Below are 19,798 nucleotides of genomic sequence, written 5' to 3'. Positions count from 1 at the left end.
AAAATAATTGAAAGTACCATTGAATGCTTAACTCTGAAATATTTTTTACCATAAAAGTTATGTCCCAGAGCAAATAAATTTAGTAGAGGTGAGAGAATATAATTTTTCTTTAAATATCTTTTTCACTTTTATTATTTAATCAAAGTCAGATTAAAACAAATATAAAGGAACATCAGAAAACACTCCTGGAGGCAACAATCATACTCATCACCTCCACAAAAGTTAAGATGGGCTACACAGTGCTGTTCCCCGCAATATGTTTAGAACTGAATCTCAGAATGGCAAAAAATTAGTATCAACCAAACTCAGGTTATGAGGCAGACTAATCTTCTGCTTAAGGCATCGAGGTTTTTTGGGTGCTCCCCCTCCACAAGAAACAAAGATAACCTGATCTTTCTTCTCCCTGACTCCATCCCTTCCTCTTTTGCTCTGCCCGTCTCCCCCTCACCTTCTTCCTCTCCTCCTTGCCCTCTGTCATCCTCCTCCACCCTTGCCTAGAAGTGCAAGGCTGATTTTGTGAAATTGAGTTTCTGAACAGCTCTTTCTGTCATTTTGCTTACAATGTTAGATTAATGGAGTGTGTAAACACACAACTAATTACTTTACGTTTCTGTAAAAATCCCTATGAAAACAAGGAAATGTCAAAATATAAGGAGTATCAAAATCAGATCAAATGAGGACCAGTTCATTTCTCCTCTTCCAGTTCTGCTACCTGTATCATTTAAAAGCAGATAACTGCTAACTTGCTACGGGCAATCGTATATTTTCCTGTGGTTATGTATGCTAGACTGAACCTCTATTTCCTTTCAACTATGTTCTGTCTGCATTTTTTGCAGTAAGAGTTCTGAAGTTAATTCTTTGTGCACACAGTTATATAATTAGCTTTATGCTATAAAAGACAAAGCACTCTCTAAAAATTAATTATTTCTGTGATTTGGAGGGTCTGATTACTTTGTTAATACATGACTTCAGTATTTCATTTGATATTTAAAGTTTGCAAAAATATCAAATGAAAGTTTAACTAGATGTTGGAATAAAAGAAGAGGGTGTATGGGGGGAGAAGGTGTTTTTTAGTTTGTTTTCAATTTCTCACTACTCTAGCTTATCAGTAATAGGTAATAAATTATATTATTCTCCCTATCCTGAGTCCTGTGTTGCCCATGACAATTATTGTTGAGTAATTTCCCTGTCGTTATCTCAACACTTGAGCCCTTTTTTTCCCCATATTTTCTCCTCCTTCCCTTTGAGGAGGTGAAGTGAGAGAGCAGTTGAAGGTGGAATTCAGCTGCCCAGCTGAATAAAACCACCATACCATCAGCCAGACCCAGTACAATTGGTTGGCTTTCTGGGCTGCAAGTGCACATTGCAAGCTCATGCTGAGCTTCTCATCAAGAAAACTCCCAAGTTCTTCTCCTCAGAGCTGCTCTCAATAAATACTCCACCCAGCCTGTACTTGTGTTTAGGATTGCCCTCAACCCAAATGCAGTACCTTGCACTTGGCCTTGTTGAACCTCCTGAAATTCACACAGGCCACCTCTCAGGCCTGTCCAGGTCCCTTCCAGGCATCCCTTCCCTCCAGTGTGTCGTCTGAACCAACAGCTTGGTGTCATCAGCAAACTTAGTGATTCATACTTTACTATTAAGTTTAAAAAACAGTCCTTTTCTAAACCCATATATCCTTTAAAGAAAGAATATGTTAAAGCATTCCTATCTACTGTTCCAGCCGGGTAATCTTATCTACTGAAATTAAGCATTTGAGTTAAAAAAAATTATTATAGTTTCAGATTTTAGTCATCTTCTCATATGGTGTTGACAGTGTCTGACTAATGCTTTTTTTGTCATCGTTTACTGGTACAAAATAATATAATACAGAAATTCTTTAATTGAGTGTAAAATAGATTAATAACAGCTTTTTGCATATATACTCACAAACGAACAGTCAAGAATTTCATGTCTTTCCTAAAACATATTTTCCTGTTGCACAGTGTAATTATCTGTTTTAGAGAATGAAGGAAATCACAATATTCCTGGAAAATTAAAGAAATGAGACCTCAATGTGTTCACTAGCTGCTACATACTTAGGGAATTCCTATACATTGTTCCTAATTTCTGATTCCTAACCTACACAGTCCTATTATTGATAAAACAGCATAGACACTGTGATAATCTGTAGCTGGTGACAGCTTCTTAAGGAAACAGAAAGAGTGGGATCCTCAGGAAACAGACATGAGTTGCTATTTCTAATTTCCAGTAGTTCACTTGAGTCTACAGAGTTTGACAGAATATACTGTGGTGGAAAGTTGAGATGCAGCTATTTTGAGTCTGGGCTCAGCATGCTAAAACATGGACTGGTGTCTTGTAATTGGTGGTATTTCTTTTCCCACTTGTGGGTTTTAAATTAACATAATTTATGGAAGTCCTAAAACTTTTCTTGACTGGTATATTGAGATATGTATGGTGAAAAGGGAAGAAATTAGGACTTCTGTATGCAATCAAATTTCAAAATAATTCCAAAGAAGTAATTTTAAAAATCTACAATCTTTGACATGAAGTGTATTTAATGACAGCAAAACATGAAAATGGTAGATTAAGGGCTAGATTCTCAGGCTGTGAAAGCTAACAGTTTCAAGGACACCAATAATGCTTACATTTAAATTACTAATTTTCATAGCTATTGTTTTCTTCTCCGTGTCCGTTCTGTGTGTCATACAAATGTCAGGAAGTAATACATGCATAGTCAGTATTTTATTTTATTAAATAATAATATTTATTACTTTTACTGTTATTTCTACAGCTTTTTAATAGATTGAAGTTCTAATAGCTTGTATTCCATTGTGTATATATGAATATCTTCCACCATTGAACAACTAAGGTAGACTTATTTTCCAGATTTACTGTTTGATGAAGTAATTCACCATTTATGTTGCGTTCACTTTGCATTTGTTCTCAATTGGTTCAATTAGGCTTTATCATGCTTTTTGCAGATACGGCTTCATAAGATCTTTTTTGTGATCTTTTTTGTTCCATTTGAGGATGACAGCATTTTCTTTTTTCTCCTTTTCCTTCTTTTTTCTTTTTCTTTCCCTCCTTTTTTAAAGAATGGGTGCCTAATTTTCCCAGTATTAAACCCTTATGCAGCCTGGTTGCATATTTCTTGTTGCCTCGCTCTTAAAAATCTGCTCTCTCTTGTATTTTTAAGCAAACTGTTGACCAAAACCCAGAAAGAAAGAAGAACTTTGGACACAACATGGGATGGCAGTGTTAGCAAGATGAGCAAGGAGCTCAGTTAATATTCAGTCCAAGAGAAGAATTGGTCCAATAACCCCTATCTTGCATTTGAGAAAGTGACCATCATTATATGACAATCATCAAATGTTGCAGAAGCTACAGAATACTAAAGAAGACATGCTGTACTAAATACTAAATTATAGTGCTAGTAAGAGGTATAATATGTTGTTCCTTTAATTACAGCACCTGAAAACATATCTCAGTGTAACTTGGACATGATGACACCCAAGGAAAATGTCAATGAACTATAAGCAAAACTAACAAAGTTTTAGTGTGTATTTCAGGAGCAAATTAGCTACAATGAGTATGAAAGGAGGCAGTACAAATTGATGGAGAGAACTGTTAAAAAAATGCATATTTAAAAGAAACAGGGAAAATGAAAATTCACATGAAGAAATAAGAGGAGGAGACAAGTAGCAGAAGAAATGCAAAATAGAAAGTTAAAGAACCTGAAGGTGACATAAACAAACAAAAAGTAGAAAAAAATAAAAAGAAGACTGAAAAAATATGAAAGACAAAATGACAAGAACATAAAAAGGAAATAATAAAAAGAGTAGCTATAAAATATAAATGTGCCTGCTTCTAAACACTGTTTTATTTATGGTATTTCAAAATGGGTTACCTTCTTTTGGTCATTAATATTAATGAAAAAAATAGAATTCATTTTGAGATATTTATTGTTGTCCAGTTTGCTGCTACTAAATAACAACTAAAGAAAAAAAAATTTGCCATAAGGAACAGATCTGAATGTACAAAAGCGTATGGGAGAAGTCCACAGGGACAGAAGCTCGAAAAAAAAGAAATAAGAAAATAAAAACAGAAACAAAAAACAAACAAACAAAAAATGGGAAGGTGAGAGAGAGAATAGTTACAGGGATTGAAAATGACCGAGAGCCAGAAAAGAACACAAAACTTCTTTGGAATGTGAACTTGTTAACAAATGTTCATCACAAGAGCAGTATATATTTCTCATTTACTGTATTTAAGTAAATTTTAATGAGCTCACATTTAAGCAAATATGCTGCTGAGCTTGTTGTTTAGTTTAGTTTTGTTTTGTTTTTATATTTTAAGTCCTAAAACACTTCCCATAAGTGTAAATTCTGAAACATAATTTTTGGGAATTTCTCAGTCCTTGCTGTCTTTCCTGCTATTATTTTTAGTTTATTTGTTTTGTTTTGTTTTGTTTTTAATCAGATCAAAAGTGCAGTTCTAAAAATGGCAAAGTTTCCATGGAACAGAGAAATGGTCTAATGGTCATTTTGAGAATCCATGACATTTGTAGCAACTGAAACTAATTTTTGAAAGGTAACTCTACAGTCAGATTTGTAAGATTTTTTTTCTTAGTGAGTAGATGTCCCATAATGGTGTCATGTTATGCCAGCCTACCAGATCATACACACTACTGAAATAACAATTTCTTTTTCAAGTAAATAATACTTGATTTGGTCCCATTTCCAAAGTAGTAGCTGAAGTGCTTTATGTTCAGTATTCTAGCATGAATTACAGTTATGTCTTCTGGAGCTCTTCTATTTTTTTTTATTATTTTTTATTTATTTATTTATTTTTAGAACATTTACTAAAGCCAAATCATTTTAAAACTTTAATAAAAATAACAATGTTACTAATGTTATGCATCAAACCTTTGTTAAGTCTTGAAATGTTCTGAAGTGCTATACAATGTTATTTTGCAAACTGTCTTTATATTTCAATGACAGCTTCACAGAATAATTCCCTGAAGCCCTAGCTGCTCAAAATCTACAATGTTTAATGTAAAAAATAAATCAGTTACCAAGATCATTAGCATTATTAACTGCTACAACAGCATATTTAACTATTACTTGCTCAATTGATGAGATATCTGGCAGCGCTTAAACAAATTCCCCACTTATAGCAGTAGTCACCACTCTAACAGTTATAAAGAAGTACCAATCACTTTCTTAAGCATGCTTTAAATTACTACTCTTTCTAATATTAATGTTAGACAAGTTTACAGATTAATGGAAAAAAGGCTTGTCTGTTAATATGTCAGTGCTTTTTAACATGGAGTGGAAAAAATGGAGCATCTCAAACAATGAACAGAAAAAGCTAAAGCTCAGAATCTTAAAGATTTTTGAAAAATTCCTACACAGAAGTTCTGACATTTTTTGTATACACATTGAAATTATTCCTGTTTACTGTACTGGAACAGTCTATGGAAGATATGACCTAATGTTCATGTGAAAAGGTGACATTTAGTAACGTGAATTGAAGTACATTCTTTGATGCATGTTGCGAACCTCCAGGAAAGTTTACTATAAATCAGTCTCAGTTAAGGGAGAAACAGTTGAATTCCTTCCTCTCAGCTTCTTCGGCATTTCTGTCTCAACATTCACCATCTTGTCTCACTCTGTTAACTCATTCTTCTAAGGAGAAAGAAAAAGAAAGAAAAAGAAAAAGAAAAAAAGAAAGAAAAAGAAAAGAAAAAGAAAAAGAAAAAAAAAGAAAAAAAAAAAGAAAAAGAAAAAGAAAAGAAAAAGAAAAGAAAAAAAAGAAAAGAAGAAAAAGGGAAGGGAAAGGGAAAGGAAGGGAAGGGAAGGGAAGGGAAGGGAAGGGAAGGGAAGGAAGGGAAGGGAAGGGAAGGGAAGGAAGGGAAGGGAAGGGAAGGAAGGGAAGGGAAGGGAAGGGAGGGAAGGGAAGGGAAGGGAAGGAAGGGAAGGAGAAGAGAAGAGAGAGAAGAGAAGAAAGAGAAGAGAAGAGAAAAAGAGAGAAGAGAGAAAGAGAAGAGAAGAGAAGAGAAAGAAAAGAGAGAAGAAGAGAAGAAAGAAAGAGAAGAGAAGAGAAGAAAAGAGAAGAGAAGAGAAGAGAAGAGAATAGAAGAGAAGAGAAGAGAAGAGAAAAGAGAAGTGAAGAGAAAAGAGAACAAGAGAAGAGAAGAGAAAAGGGAAGAGAAGAAAAAGAAAAGAAGAGAAGGGAAGAGAAGAGAAGAGAAGAGAAGAGAAGAGAAGAGAAGAGAAGAGAAGAAAAAAAAGAACAACAAAAACAGACAAACAAATAAAAACCAGCAAAGGCACAGAGGAAAATGGAGCCACTTCACAGCACTTAGAAGGAAACTTTTAATACAGCACTGACTCTGCAACGTCACAGTATCAGAACTTCCAAATAATTTTTTGGAAATTATTTCAAATAATTAAGCTTTTCCATAATACTACCAAAGAATGACATCTAATTTTTCCCTGTGGTAAACTTTTTTGAAAATTCAAATGCTGTTTTTCATAGAATCATGGAATGGTTTGGGTTGGAAGAGACCTTAAAGATCATCTAATTACAATGACCCTGCCATGAGCAGGGACACCTCCCACCAGACCAGGCTGCCCCATCCAGCCTGGCCTTGAACACTTCCAGGGAGGAGGCATCCACAGCTTCTCTGGGCAACATGTGCCAGGCCTCACCACCCTCTGAGTGAAGAATTTCTTCCTTCTATCTAATCTAAACCTACCCTCTTTTAGTTTAAAGCCATTTTTCACATCTCTTAAATACCTCCAGGGATGTTGACTCCACCACTTCCCTGGGCAGCCCATTCCAATACCTGACCACTCTTTTCATGAAGACATTCTTCCTAATGTCCAATATAAACCTCCCATGGCACAACTTGAGGCTGTTTCCTCACATCCTATCACTTACCACCTGAGAAAAGAGACTGACACCCTCCATTCAGGTAGTTATAGAGAGCAATGAGGTCTCCCCTCAGCATACTTTTCTCCAAAGCCCCAGTTTCTTCAGCTGTTCCTCAAATCTCTTGTTTTCTATTCCCTTCACTGGCTTGGTTGCTCTTCTCTGAACATGCTTGAACAACTCAATGTCCTTCTTGTAGCGAGGCGCCCAAAACTAAACACAATATTTGAGGTGGCTACTGACCAATACCCTCAGGTCCTTTTCTGCTGGGCAACTTTCCAGCCACTCTTCCCCAAGCCTACCTATACCACTGCATGAGGTTGTTATGACTGAAGTGTAGGACCCAACACTTAGTACTGTTGAGTGTCATGTGATTGGACTTGGCCCGTGGAACTAGACTATACAGATCCTTCTCCAGAGCCTTCCTGCTCTCAAGCAGATCAACAGTCTCTGTCTAATTTAGTATCATCTGCAGACTTACTGAGGGTGAACTCAATCCCCTCATCTGGACCACTGATAAAAATGTTAAGCAGAACTGGCCCCAAGACTGAGCCAGTCTTGGGAGATGCCACTGGCCACCAACTGGATTGATCTCCATTTATTATGACTCTGAGCCTGGCCATCCAGACAGTTCTTCACCCAGTCATCCATACAGCTGTCCAAGCCATGAGCAGTCAGTTTCTCCAGGAGAATGCTATGGGAGAGAGTGTCAAATGTTTTACTAAAATTGAGGTAAACACCATACACGGCCTTTCTGTCATCTACAAAGTGGGTCATCTTGTTGTAGAGGGAGATCAGCTTAGCCAAGCAGGACCTGTCCTTCATAAACCCATCCTGGGTTGCTTATAATCACTCAATTGTCCTATATGTGCCATGTGATGATAACCCAAGATGATCTGCTCCATAACCTTCCCTGGGACTGAGGTTGGACTTGTAATTCCCTGGGTCCTCCTTCCTGCCTGTCTTTGGAATGGAATCACATTTGCTAACCTCCAGTCAGCTGGAACCTCCCTGGTTAGCCAGTAAATTATTGAAAAATTATTGAAAGAGTCTTGGTGAGTAACTCTGCCATCTTCTTCAGTACCCTTGGATGTATTCCATCTGTACCCATAGACTTATAAACATTCAAAACATGGAGGAGGTAGGGTGCAGTTTCCCATTGGATTATATGAGCTTCATCTCACTGAAGAAAACTATGACATTAAGCACATACACACCTTTGTAAATCCATGCAGTCTACTCCCAATCACCTCCTTGACCTTTGTGTACCTGGAAAGATTTTCTATGATTATTTCTTCTACCACCTTCCCAGGGATCAAGGTGAGGTTGACTGGACCATTGTTTACTGGAGCCTCCTTTTTGAAGATAGGAGTGACATTTGCTTTTGTACTGGGTCTGGCTGGGATGGAGCTAACTTTCCCTGCAGCAACCCATATAGTGCTGTGCTCTGCACTTGTAGTGAGAACAGCACTGGTATCACACCAGTGTTTTGTCTATTGCTGAGCAGTGCTGGCACAGCACCAAGAGGGGGGCAAGAGGGGTGAAGGGGTCATCACCAGGGCAGCTGGCCCAAAGGGATATTCCATGAGGGGATGGGATGGGACACGACACCTCTCGTTTTGAAGATGTCTGTCCTTCCAAACATCTTCTATGTGTACTGAGACCCTGCTTCCCAGGATGTGGCTGAACATTGCTCGTTGATGGGAAGTAAAGAATTTTTTTTTCCTTCCCTCTGTGCTTCTGCATGGCCTTTGCTTTTGTCGTGTGTGTCCTGTTCCACCCCCCCTACCCCCACCCCCCTTATTTTCCCTTTAATTAAATTATCCTTATCTCAACATGTGAGCCATTTTTTTTCCTTTCCAGCGTACTTACTTCTCCCCCTCTTCTTCTTCTGAGGGGAAGTGAGAGAAAGGTTGTGGTGGAGTTCAGCTGCCCAGCAATGTAAAACCATCACAGCTTTCTACTGGGACTCAGGAACTTACCTGATCACCCTGATCTTTAAAAGATAATTCAAGAGAGTCTTTGCAGTGCCACTGAATAGCTCCCTTGGCACTGGTGGGTCCAACACATCAAGATCCTTAGACTTGTGTCTGGTCTGTTTAAATGTTTCCAAACTGAACCTCTTCTAGCAAGTCTAACTCTTCCTTGATCCAGACTTTCCCTCTGATGCTAGGTGACTGGAATTCCTGAAGGCTGCTTTTACCACTGAAGATATAGGTGGAGACACTGAGCACTTTTCTGTGTGGGCAATGAGTCTTCTCTTTGTCCTTTTTTGCCAGGTCCCCAGTGGGGCTCCTGCATAGCTCAGGCTCAGCTGCCAGAGATTAACTTTTTGAGAGTGTTCCTAGTTCTGAGTTCCTCATCAGCCTACACTACATTTGGGTAACAGATGAGTAAGGGAAAACAGTGAATTAGGAGCTGCCATTCAGCCAGCATAGAGCCCACTGTAGCTTCTGCTGAGATACCAGGACTGGAAGAATACACAGTTGTCTCAGGACTAAATTTGCACACAGTTATTCTGAATTTTTTTAACCATAACTAAAGATCAAGCCATAAATCTCTTGAATCTTGCTTAGGAGCAAGTTCTTGTGAATGAAAATGGAATATTGATTCATTAAAACTTAATCATTCCCCAATATTCCTCAGACACTCAGTAAAGCCTGAAAAACTCTGATCTTTGGTATGACTGGCCTGCTTTTCAAATCATTTGCTCTGCCATTAATTTGAATAGTGCTTAACTGTTGGAGACTCTTAGCACACACTGGTACTGCTACACTTAGGAAAAATATCTAGGACAGATAAAGGTTATCAAAACTGGAAATGTGTTGATTTTCCATATTAAATACAAGACAGGCTGGAGCAAAGAAATATAGATGAGTTCTTCAACACAGGTGACCTTTCTCTATTAAATGCAGTGGTAGCTCATTGATGTATAGCATCCAAGCATTGAACTATGACATTATTCAAGAAACTGAAAAAAATATATATAATCTAGAAAGTGATTGTCTATGAAAATATTTGAAAAGGCCTTTGATAATTGTTTTTAAAATATTAAATGAAATCAAATGAATTCATAAGATCCTAAGGAATGCAAACATTCTGTAAAGTGGCATTCTTTTTGTAGCACAAAAACTATTAATTGGAAATCTAAAGGTTGGCAGTTGGCAGATTGCCAGCTCCATTGTAAAGTTTTATACAATTTAAGAAGCCATTCAAATGTGTTACATAAAATCTCATGTATTGACAAGTCTTAAGTTCACAGGACAAAACAAGGCAGACCCATTTAGCAGATAAGACATGAAAGAGAGATTGGGAAACTCATTTACAATCTAATAAGCCTATTGATGAAGTTAAAAATCCTAGAGCAATAGAAGAAGGAAATGCATGCCTAATGTGTATTCATAATTAAGTTTCTGTGTTGTGATCTGTGTGATGCATATACTTCTTTGGAATTAGTAAATCACCCAAATGACTCACAATTAATGACTCTCATTAATGACGAATATTAATGTATTGCTTTGACATTCATCCTCAGATTTCATTTCTATAGACTAAAAGAGACCTTGTTTTGTTTTGTAACATGCCGATTCATAAAAATTCTGCCAACTGTTGCAAATGCTTTCATTGCTTTCCTGCCTTTGACACTTCCAAGGTTGTTGTCATAACTGATAAATTTTCCTTCCATAAGGTCACCTTTTTAAAGGATAGGATGAAAGACATAGAATTCACCTCACAAAATTTCTTTTGTGTGATTTTCAGAGAGGTTGTGTACAGATTTAATTCAAAAATGTCACACGTATTGTCATCAAGCAGGATCCAGATGTACTGACTTGTGTAGCTGAAGTAGAATACATTATATTTACATATAAGTTCATATTATATCAGCTAACTGTCTCTTTGGCCTTTCTCAATACCTGGTTCTAATTTGAATGTGACAATTTTGGTCACACTAAGACTTTTTATGATTTGGGCCCAGTTTCCTCTCACTTAATCAGGGTAATCAGTAAACATCCATGAAATAATATGGTCTTATGGGCTTAGGAGGCTTAATTAGAGCTGCAGGTTACACAGTTGGGGTAATATGGATATGCTCTAAGGTAGGGTTTTTCAGTATATTTTTTTCCCCTCTCCAGATTCATTGAAGATTCCTCTTTCTGACATTTTTTTCCCCCGTTTACACTTCAGTAGGACTAGAAAAGTGCAGGGGCATGCTTCAATGTATCCTGTGCTTTAAAGGGACAGGATGTGAAGCTATATAGGTATATCTGAGACTGGCGGAGCAGAAAACATCACCATAAGTGGAGATGTTGTGGTTTCACACCAGCAGTCAGCTAAGAACCACACAGCTGCTCTCTCTCATTCCCCCTCAACAGAACAAGGGGAGAAAATACAAATAAAAAGCTCATGGATAGAGATAATGATTATTCATTGATTACAGTCATAGGCAAAATAGACTCAGCATAGGGAAGATAAATATGATTTTTTGTCAATTAATAACAGACAAGAGCTCCTGCATGGGCCCTCAGCAGGATGCATCTTCCTTCTGACCATATCCACCTGCTTCAGTGTGGAGTCCTCTGCAGGCTGTATGGTGGGTATCTGCCACCACGTAGTACACCAAGGTCTGCAGGGGGAGAGCCAACTCCACCATGGTCCTCTCCACGGGCTGTGGAGGAACCTCTGTGCTGACACCTAGAGCACCTCCTCCCCCTCCTGCTTCACTGACCTTGGTGTACGCAAGGCTGTTTCTCTCTACATTTTCTCAGTCCCCTCTCCCAGCTGCTGCTATGCAGCAGGTTTTCCCTTTCTTCAATGTGCTCTACCAGAGACACAACCAGCATTGCTCATCGGCTCAGCTTTGGCCAATGGCTGGTCCCTTTGGAGCCATCTGGAACTGTCTCTTACCCAACATGGGGACAGCATCTGGATTCTTCTCACAGAGGCCACACCTGCAGCCCCCCACACAACGAAATCCTTGCCACGTAAACCCCATACACTACCAAACCGCATTTGTCTCAAAACAAGTTTTCTCACTTTTCCCCTTCTGATTCTTTGCCCCATCCCAACTGGGGAGGGTGAGTGAGTGAGCAGCTGTGTGGCTTAGCTGTCTGCCGGGGTTAAACCACAACACAGATCCCCAGTTAAGCCAAAACTGGTGAGAAGGAACCACGTCTGCAGTTTTCCTCTTCTTAACAGCAAACCAGAATGTATCTGGTGAGCAGTAGATGACAGGCTTCAGGATGTCCCTTCAGAAAAAATATTTAATAATTTGTTTTCTGACTTTTCAAGGATTATAAACAATTTTACAGCACATTGGACTCTGACTGCAAACTCACAACTTCTCTGCTACAGCATGAGGATCTTTGCAGAGAGAACGAGAATACAATCCTGATCCAATGAATAAGCATGTTCATTCCTCTGGTGATCAGTGTCACTTATCTTTAACTCATTCCCAGATAAGTTTCTACCCTCCTCAGTTAAGCACTATTAAAGCTGATACTCTGTGCTACCCAGAGCCCATCAAAGGGGAGCAGTATGATTCAATAGAATAGTACCCAGAAACTTTTTACCAATGTTACACATACCTACTGAGAAGGGTAAGTGCACGTTCACAAGAAAACCCTCATAGCAGATACCTAATTACTACTGCCATCCTTTCAGTATCCCAGTGAAAGAAATAAAGACTGAAAAAGTTCTTGGCTGTAAAAAACTTCCATAATTGCTTCATCATTTTTTGAGGGATGATGCAAAAGAAGATTTTATTCACAGAACAAAAATGTATCTTTTTACCATATTCCTATCTCAACTAAAAAGGATCAAAGAAAAAAAAGATTACATATTCTGCTAAAGTTCTTTACCCTGCTTTTATTTTGAAAAATAAACTCAACAGTTCCTCCTGAAAGAAGTCAATGCCTGTCCCAGCATAATGCGGCACTTATGATCACCACTGTCCCAAATGTTTTTATCTTCTTTGTCTTGGGAGGAGAAGCCCAAACTTACTTTGCAGGTTATTTGCCCAACTACTCCATCATTTTGCAATGCTAAAACCTAAAACTCAGTCAAGAAATGTAGTACATTTGTAGTACATCAATAACGCCTCTTTGTTAACCCATGTGGGAGGGAGATCCTAAGGCTACCCAGATAGGATTATACTATGTTAGAGGAATTACAGCCCATACCTTCCCTATTAGTTCTAGCTAAGTACATATTTCTTTGTCATGCAGTGTGGATGCACTGCCACAAACCACATTTCTGCATAACTTGGGTTCTGTTATGTGCAATTTATCCAACAAAATAAAATTTGTCCACAAGCAGAATGAAGAGTTACTTCTAACGTTCAATTCCCCCGGCTGTTATCACATCAAATAATCTTGATGACGGACCTTGTGCATTTACTTTTAACCATTTATTCTATTATTGTCATAAGGCATGTGAATTTTCAATAACAGATGCAAATCTATTCCTCATATTACAGGGCATGTTATTTTCAGACAGGGTGAGTGCTTCAATGCCCAAAGAAATGCTTAAAGAAATCAGTAACCAAAGTCTTCTCAGGAAGACTCAGACATGAAAGACTGTGGACAAATAGATTATTCTGAATGAAAAATAATCTGTCATAAGTAGAAGTTATTGTAATTGTTCAGTGACCATAACAGAGAGTGAGCAATAAATTTATTTCTAAATGTTTTCTTTCACTTCAATGACTAGATATATATTCTGCCAAAACTGAACTCTTCTAAACATATTGTCTCATTCAACCATGGAAACACTCTCTTTTAAGCACATATTTACTCTTTTTCGTGAATACCAAAAGCCAGGCTAGTCTGCTTTGTTTCAGATATACAGCTCAAGGTCATTTTAACAGCAGCAATGCTGTCTTTGCTCAGCGTGAGAAACATACAGCCCACGACACATGATGACTGGTTCATAGAGCCAGGTGTAACTTTAGTCTTTGAAATCTCCTGAATTCATTGGATTGTGCAGTCCTTGTCAACAAAGATACAATAAGTGGTTCAGTAAAACTACCTGGACATGCAGTCTGAGTGCTTTACCATTGCCTTGTTTGAGCATCAAGCCCAGTCTCCCATTGCTCTAGGAAAAAAAAAAAAAAAAAAAAAAATTGCTTTCAATACTGAAAAGTTACCTCTACAACTTACTGTTTGTGCATGCCTCATTGCTTCTTTGACATTTCTTCTTATAACTTAATCAAACTTAATGGACCTTTGACAATTTAGACCAGCTGACAGGTATGGTGGCCTTTCATGTTAGAGAGCTATATGACATTCAGCAGTTTCATTTATACAGTGTGAGATACTATCCAATTTATTCTGAAAGCCTGTGGGAATGTTTTTTACAGAAGAGCTCTTAGCAGGCAATAACAAGATGTTTCAGTGCTCATGGAAGCCTTTAAAGACTTGAGCAGCAAAGTTTTGTATTTATCTTCAAGGTCAATGAGCATGACTCACCATGAAGTAGATTGAATTATTTTTCCATAGCTCATACTGTCTTTGGTTTCATTTTTAAAACCACAGCAAATACATACATTGTGTTGGTCTTACAGTATTAGCATACACTGGCTGCCTGTTCACACCAAGCCTACTTAACAGCCTTCTAGTTTTGATAATCCACATTAATATCTAAATTCAGCAGTCAGGCAGGTAAATGTGAAAGATTCCTCTACCTTTATTAGCTCCCTCTATCACAGTTCTTCACCATAAAATTTCTTGAAGTGTTGCCTACAACACAAAAACCAATTACAGGAAGGAGAAACAAAAGAGGTAAATGTGCTTAAGATGCACTGGCTGCCACCATCTCACATTAATAGCAGTGGCTGAAAGGACAGAAGTTTATGAAAGAAACAGTGTGTCTCAGCTAGCAAAAAGATAGTGAGAAGAATACCAAAGTGTCCCAGAGTGGCATTGCTGCTAGCAGCACTCTCCCAGATAGTCTGCATCCATTGTCAATGGGAAGACATAATCATAAGGACAGAAAATTATACTGCAAAGCATACATTTTATTAGCTGAACACTTTGTAAGGTAGATATTCCAATGCTGTTTTCTTTGTCTAATAAAAAATCTTGAACCCACTGGGTATGTGCATTTGGTGTTACAGCTAAACTGTATATGCATAACTGTAGACTGAAGAACATGAAAAAATTCTAGTATTCATTTCACACTTTATAGCTAGTTTTTAACATTGTTACAACTGTAATAGAGGAAAAGATTCACTCGTAGTCTAAGCAATTTCTCTTCCTCCTTTTTTACAAATAAAGATTGTCACATAAAACAAGTCATGGAACTCATATGCACAGTAAAACTGGGACACTGAAGTTAATTGATTAGTTAATAACTACTTTAGCTGTATCAATTTTCCTGTTACAAACAGGCCTGGCAATACACAGTAAATAAATTATTTAGAAAGTGCTGTTCCTAACCTGTACTGGATAAGGATTTTTCCATAAGATATATTTAACTTGTTAGTTGCTGGCAAATGTCACGATTTAACGTAGCAGTTGTAACCTGTCTACACTGAGCCAAAGAGCTGTGTTCCTCTTTCATTCCACCAGTACTCTCAACACTGTCTTGCCACCACAATGAATGTAGCAAACAAGTCTATATGATGTTCTACCTTCTTGCATTAAGCCATTCCTCTAAAGGCACGACGACATCAGCAAAATTTGCAGCCTTACACTGCACCGCATTTACATTTACACTTACACTTACACCACATTTAAAGCAAGCATGAAAAACACTTCTACAACAGGAAAAGTGACACTATACAAAAAATCTACAGTGTAATTAAAATAGACCCTTTTGTATCCTGGCATTTCTTCATGATCAGATCATAAGACATTGGTTTATAGGTTTTCTGTTCGTGTGTGCAATATGCTGCTTGCTTGGCTACACAGTGCTTATTGATTAACATTCATGGGGAAAGAAAAAATAAAAAACTTATTCAAGTTGACATAATAAATCTTTGTGGACATTTAAAGCAATTTATAGAAAATTACATTGAAGAGAGTTGGTCAGTTCAAATACTAAATTGTATTTCCTGTCTTATTTTGACTTGTCAAAGCTACATATAAAAGACCATTTAAAAAAAAAAAATTGTTCTTCACATCAACTTCTCTTCACATCAACTTATTCTGGTTAATCCCCTAAATGTTAATTAGAAACCTAAAGAAATCATGGTAGGAGTCCAAAGGGCCCTGTATTATCTCTATCATCAGCAGGCTCAGAATAATGCAAATTAAAACACAAGGTACCTAAACTAATAAATTAAATAAAATGAGAGGTTTCTGGTTTTTTAACAGATTTCATTTAAAAGACAAGTTGCCTTCACATATTCACCCATAATTTTTTTAATCATGTCCTGAGACCATACAGGCAAGGATTTTTCTCTTTGCCCTCATTATTATTATTTTTGTTTCTCATCTAGGACTGGGAGATTCTTGTAACAATAGTTTGATATATGGTGTTGATTTTTAGATTTCTGAATATTCATTAGCTTTTTAAAATTAATTCATTAAAAAAAATGCAGTTAGCATTAGTTTCCATACTTCTCCTGTTAGATTCAGTTATAAAATTAGACCTCATGGAGTTGTTCTTCATCTTTGCTTCATCTTTGAATGTGTAACTAGTTTTCCAGAACCTTCCTGTTCTGAAATAGTGATCAAAATCACCTCTTCATCAAACAGTTATACTTCCATTTGGGATTCTGATATCAGTAAGAACTATTCCACTATGCTGCTGTTCTGGGTGTCCCAGAACAGTAACATAAAAGTGAGGAGACACACAGGAATCAAAACCAGGGCTTACACTGAGAAGGAGTTGAATGAAATAATCTCCTTGTAAATCTTACTTAATTCATTTAAATGTATGTTCTGGAAGAGTAAAATAAAATAACAAAGTGGTTTTTGTTAAGGGATGTTAAGAGTGTGGCCATCTCCTCCAGCCACTGGAGCCCCACCTGGTGCCTGGAGACATATCTGAACATTATCAATTTACCCTAAGCAAGGTCCTGGAAAGTTTCTTATTGCAGCATCATTAACTGGGAAGGCTACACTTTGTCAGCTTAGGGAATAGAAAGATAAAAGGCTGGAAGAACACTCTGGCCTCACAAAGAATATGCTACATTCTGTAATTTTAACCTTTTACTACAAAGCTTGGATGAACACAAGATTGTCACAAAACCACTGGAGAAATCTGGAAATTTTAGCTGGTAACATTCTATTATGCCTTTTATACTGAAGGGCAGGAAAATGGTAGGAGAACTTTCCTACTACAGAGAGGCTTCTACTCCTAAAATACAACACAGCACACAGTTTTTCTTGGTACCTAGAAACCAGACCAATCATTAACGGTAAATGCAAAGCAAATCAGGCCTCAAAGTGACTCCAACACAGGATAAATGCTGGTGTCTTGTCCAATTTCAGAAGGACTTTTTCTCACAACTCTATCACTGTGTACCTATCTAAGATTTAACCTCTTCTGTTGTGCCAAATGTTGAATCAGCTGCAAGGTGGAATGAATCAACAACGGAAACAGGGACCTTGGGGTGGGGACTGTAGCAGAAGAAATCTGCTCAGTTCATTTATTTTAAAGTAAACCAGGGTCAAATTGGTCTACTGATTTCTTAATGACATGCAATCAGTGAATTATACTTTCCAGATCAATATAAGCAAGAGGTAAGCTACAGTATTAAACACTTGCAAAATGTTCATAAGCACCTGCAAATTTCCAAGCACTATAGCTAGTGCTAAAACCTCTAATCATAGGCAAGTACACACAGAGTGTATTAAATACTTGCCTGTTAACCATCACACATCCCCTCCACTGGCATGGTGTGTTCTCCTTTCACATCCTCTGTGGGAGAATTCAGTGCCCCAGCTCCATGTGTACCCCTGCCACTCCCCACACACTGGTGACAAAGTCTCCCAGCAGTCACACCTGCACACAGGTTGGGTCCCAGCGTGTGCTGCCCTACATACTGTCACACCAACAGCTGGCTGCTGCCTGCTTACCATGTCCAGTAGAAACAGCAAAGCTAGTAGGATGACTTTTGTCCGTTTCAAACCACATTTTCGCTGTTGGTGTTTCCACTCCAAGATCACTTTTCTGTTATAAATTTTCATGTTACTCTTAATCCCCTTCTCAAGCTCTGTTTCAGAAGTTCCTTGTTCTACCCCTTACTCCTTGTGACACTATTTCTATTTTATACAACTGCCTCCCTAAGACAGTGAAATACAATTTCTTGCTGCTAAATGATAAAAAGGAGAAGTGAGGAAGGTACAAATTTGTCATCACTACAATCTGTTAGTGGGATCCAGCTATCTTTGCTTTGACCCGGAAAGGGAAGAGCAAGTAAGGGATTTAAACTAAGTCACAGGTGTGTGTAAATGGTGGCAAATGTGAGCTCTGCACTGAGTGAAAGTCAAGTTACCTGCTATGTAGCAAGAATTAACTAGAACAATTTTTAGCTCAGGTTCAATAAAATTAGCCTGACACTGACATCTATTGGCAGAATTCTGAAAGAGGAATTTGGGTCAGGCTGGATTGAAATGGATGAAAAGAGAAATAAACTTTGTTTCAAAAATCTGATACCAGCCTGATCCAATTAAGTTTATTTCCAGCAGCTAAGAATCTGATTCTTAATCTATAAAACATAAAATACAATCCTTCAAACATTTACAAGCTCTCATAGTTCTATGTATTTACATGTTACAAATGTACATACACTGATGAAGGACTATAATAAAAACATTTCAAGCTATGTAGTTTAAAATCATGTAATTAAAAAGGAAACTAGCCTAAATCTAATCATTGTGTTTAGTTCAGATGATGCTGTATTACTGTCGGATGTTTGAACTTTCTTCTGTAAAGAAATTATAACTTCTTCTGTCATTTCTATGTGCTCTCCTCCAAACATAATATTCCATCAAACTCTCCATGAAAAGTTAAGACTTTTCACTAAGGTATGAAAGCTCTAAGTTTTCTTTCAAAGATCTTTTTTTTTGGTTGCTGTTGTGTAGGCAGGTAAGCGCCACACAGAAGCTCACTCTCTTTCTCTAGAAGGATGAGGAAGAAATTTTGAAAGGTAAAGAGTGAGAAAAGTCACGGGTCAAGATAAAGACAGTTTAATAGGTAAAGCAAGCAAAGCAAAATAAGGAATTCATTCACTTTGCATTGCCAAGCAGATGTTTAACCGTTTCCAGGAAAGCAGTTCTCCGTCACACACAACAGTTACTTGGGAAAAGCTATAACTCTGAACATCCCCTCTTTCTTTCCAGCAACATATATTGCTGAGCATGACATCACATGGCTACAGAATATCCTTTTAGTCCACTAAAGGTCCACTGTCCTGGCTGTGTCCCCTCCCATCTTCTTGTGCACCCCCAGCCTACTCGCTGCTGGGGGTCTTAACACTGTGTAAGCACTGTTCCAGGTAAAACACCATCAGAAATTCAAAATATAGCATCATATAAGCTATTATGGACAAAATTAATTCTAACTCAGATAAAATCAGTACAATCTCCACCCCTTATTCCATATCACTTATACCATGGTCATAATTAATCACCATCCCCTTCCTGTCTTTTGATATACACACAGATGTCATTCCCCTAGCCTATGCGTTACCACTGTGAAATGTCCATAAATATCCATTGAGTTCATTTAGTCCATGACTTGGGTTATGGTAGTTGCTCAGGACAGGAAAGGCACAGTTTTGTATGATGTTATTGGTCACAAAAGCCAGCTTAGGTCAGATCACAGCTGCATTTCCACTGCTTTTTTTGAGGCTCATCCTCCATTGGTTGGAGGATGGTTCCTGCTATAGTGCTTATATTGTTCCTGCTAT

General features: G+C 37.7%; 1 long non-coding RNA gene across 1 annotated transcript in view; it reads right to left on the bottom strand.

The window, feature by feature from the left end:
- The window catches only part of LOC121074045, a 39,766-nt gene extending 20,576 nt beyond the window's left edge, over nucleotides 1-19,190 (bottom strand). The window contains exon 1 of the long non-coding RNA XR_005822080.1: nucleotides 18,793-19,190. This is a non-coding gene — a long non-coding RNA (uncharacterized LOC121074045). The remainder of the gene's footprint in view (nucleotides 1-18,792) is intronic.
- Between the last annotated feature and the right edge of the window lie 608 nt (nucleotides 19,191-19,798).

Source organism: Cygnus olor, chromosome 8, assembly GCF_009769625.2.
Source record: "Cygnus olor isolate bCygOlo1 chromosome 8, bCygOlo1.pri.v2, whole genome shotgun sequence".
In the NCBI taxonomy this organism is placed as follows: domain Eukaryota; kingdom Metazoa; phylum Chordata; class Aves; order Anseriformes; family Anatidae; genus Cygnus; species Cygnus olor.
The sequence above is the reverse complement of the archived record's forward strand: the minus strand, read 5'-3'. Positions and strand labels throughout refer to the sequence as shown.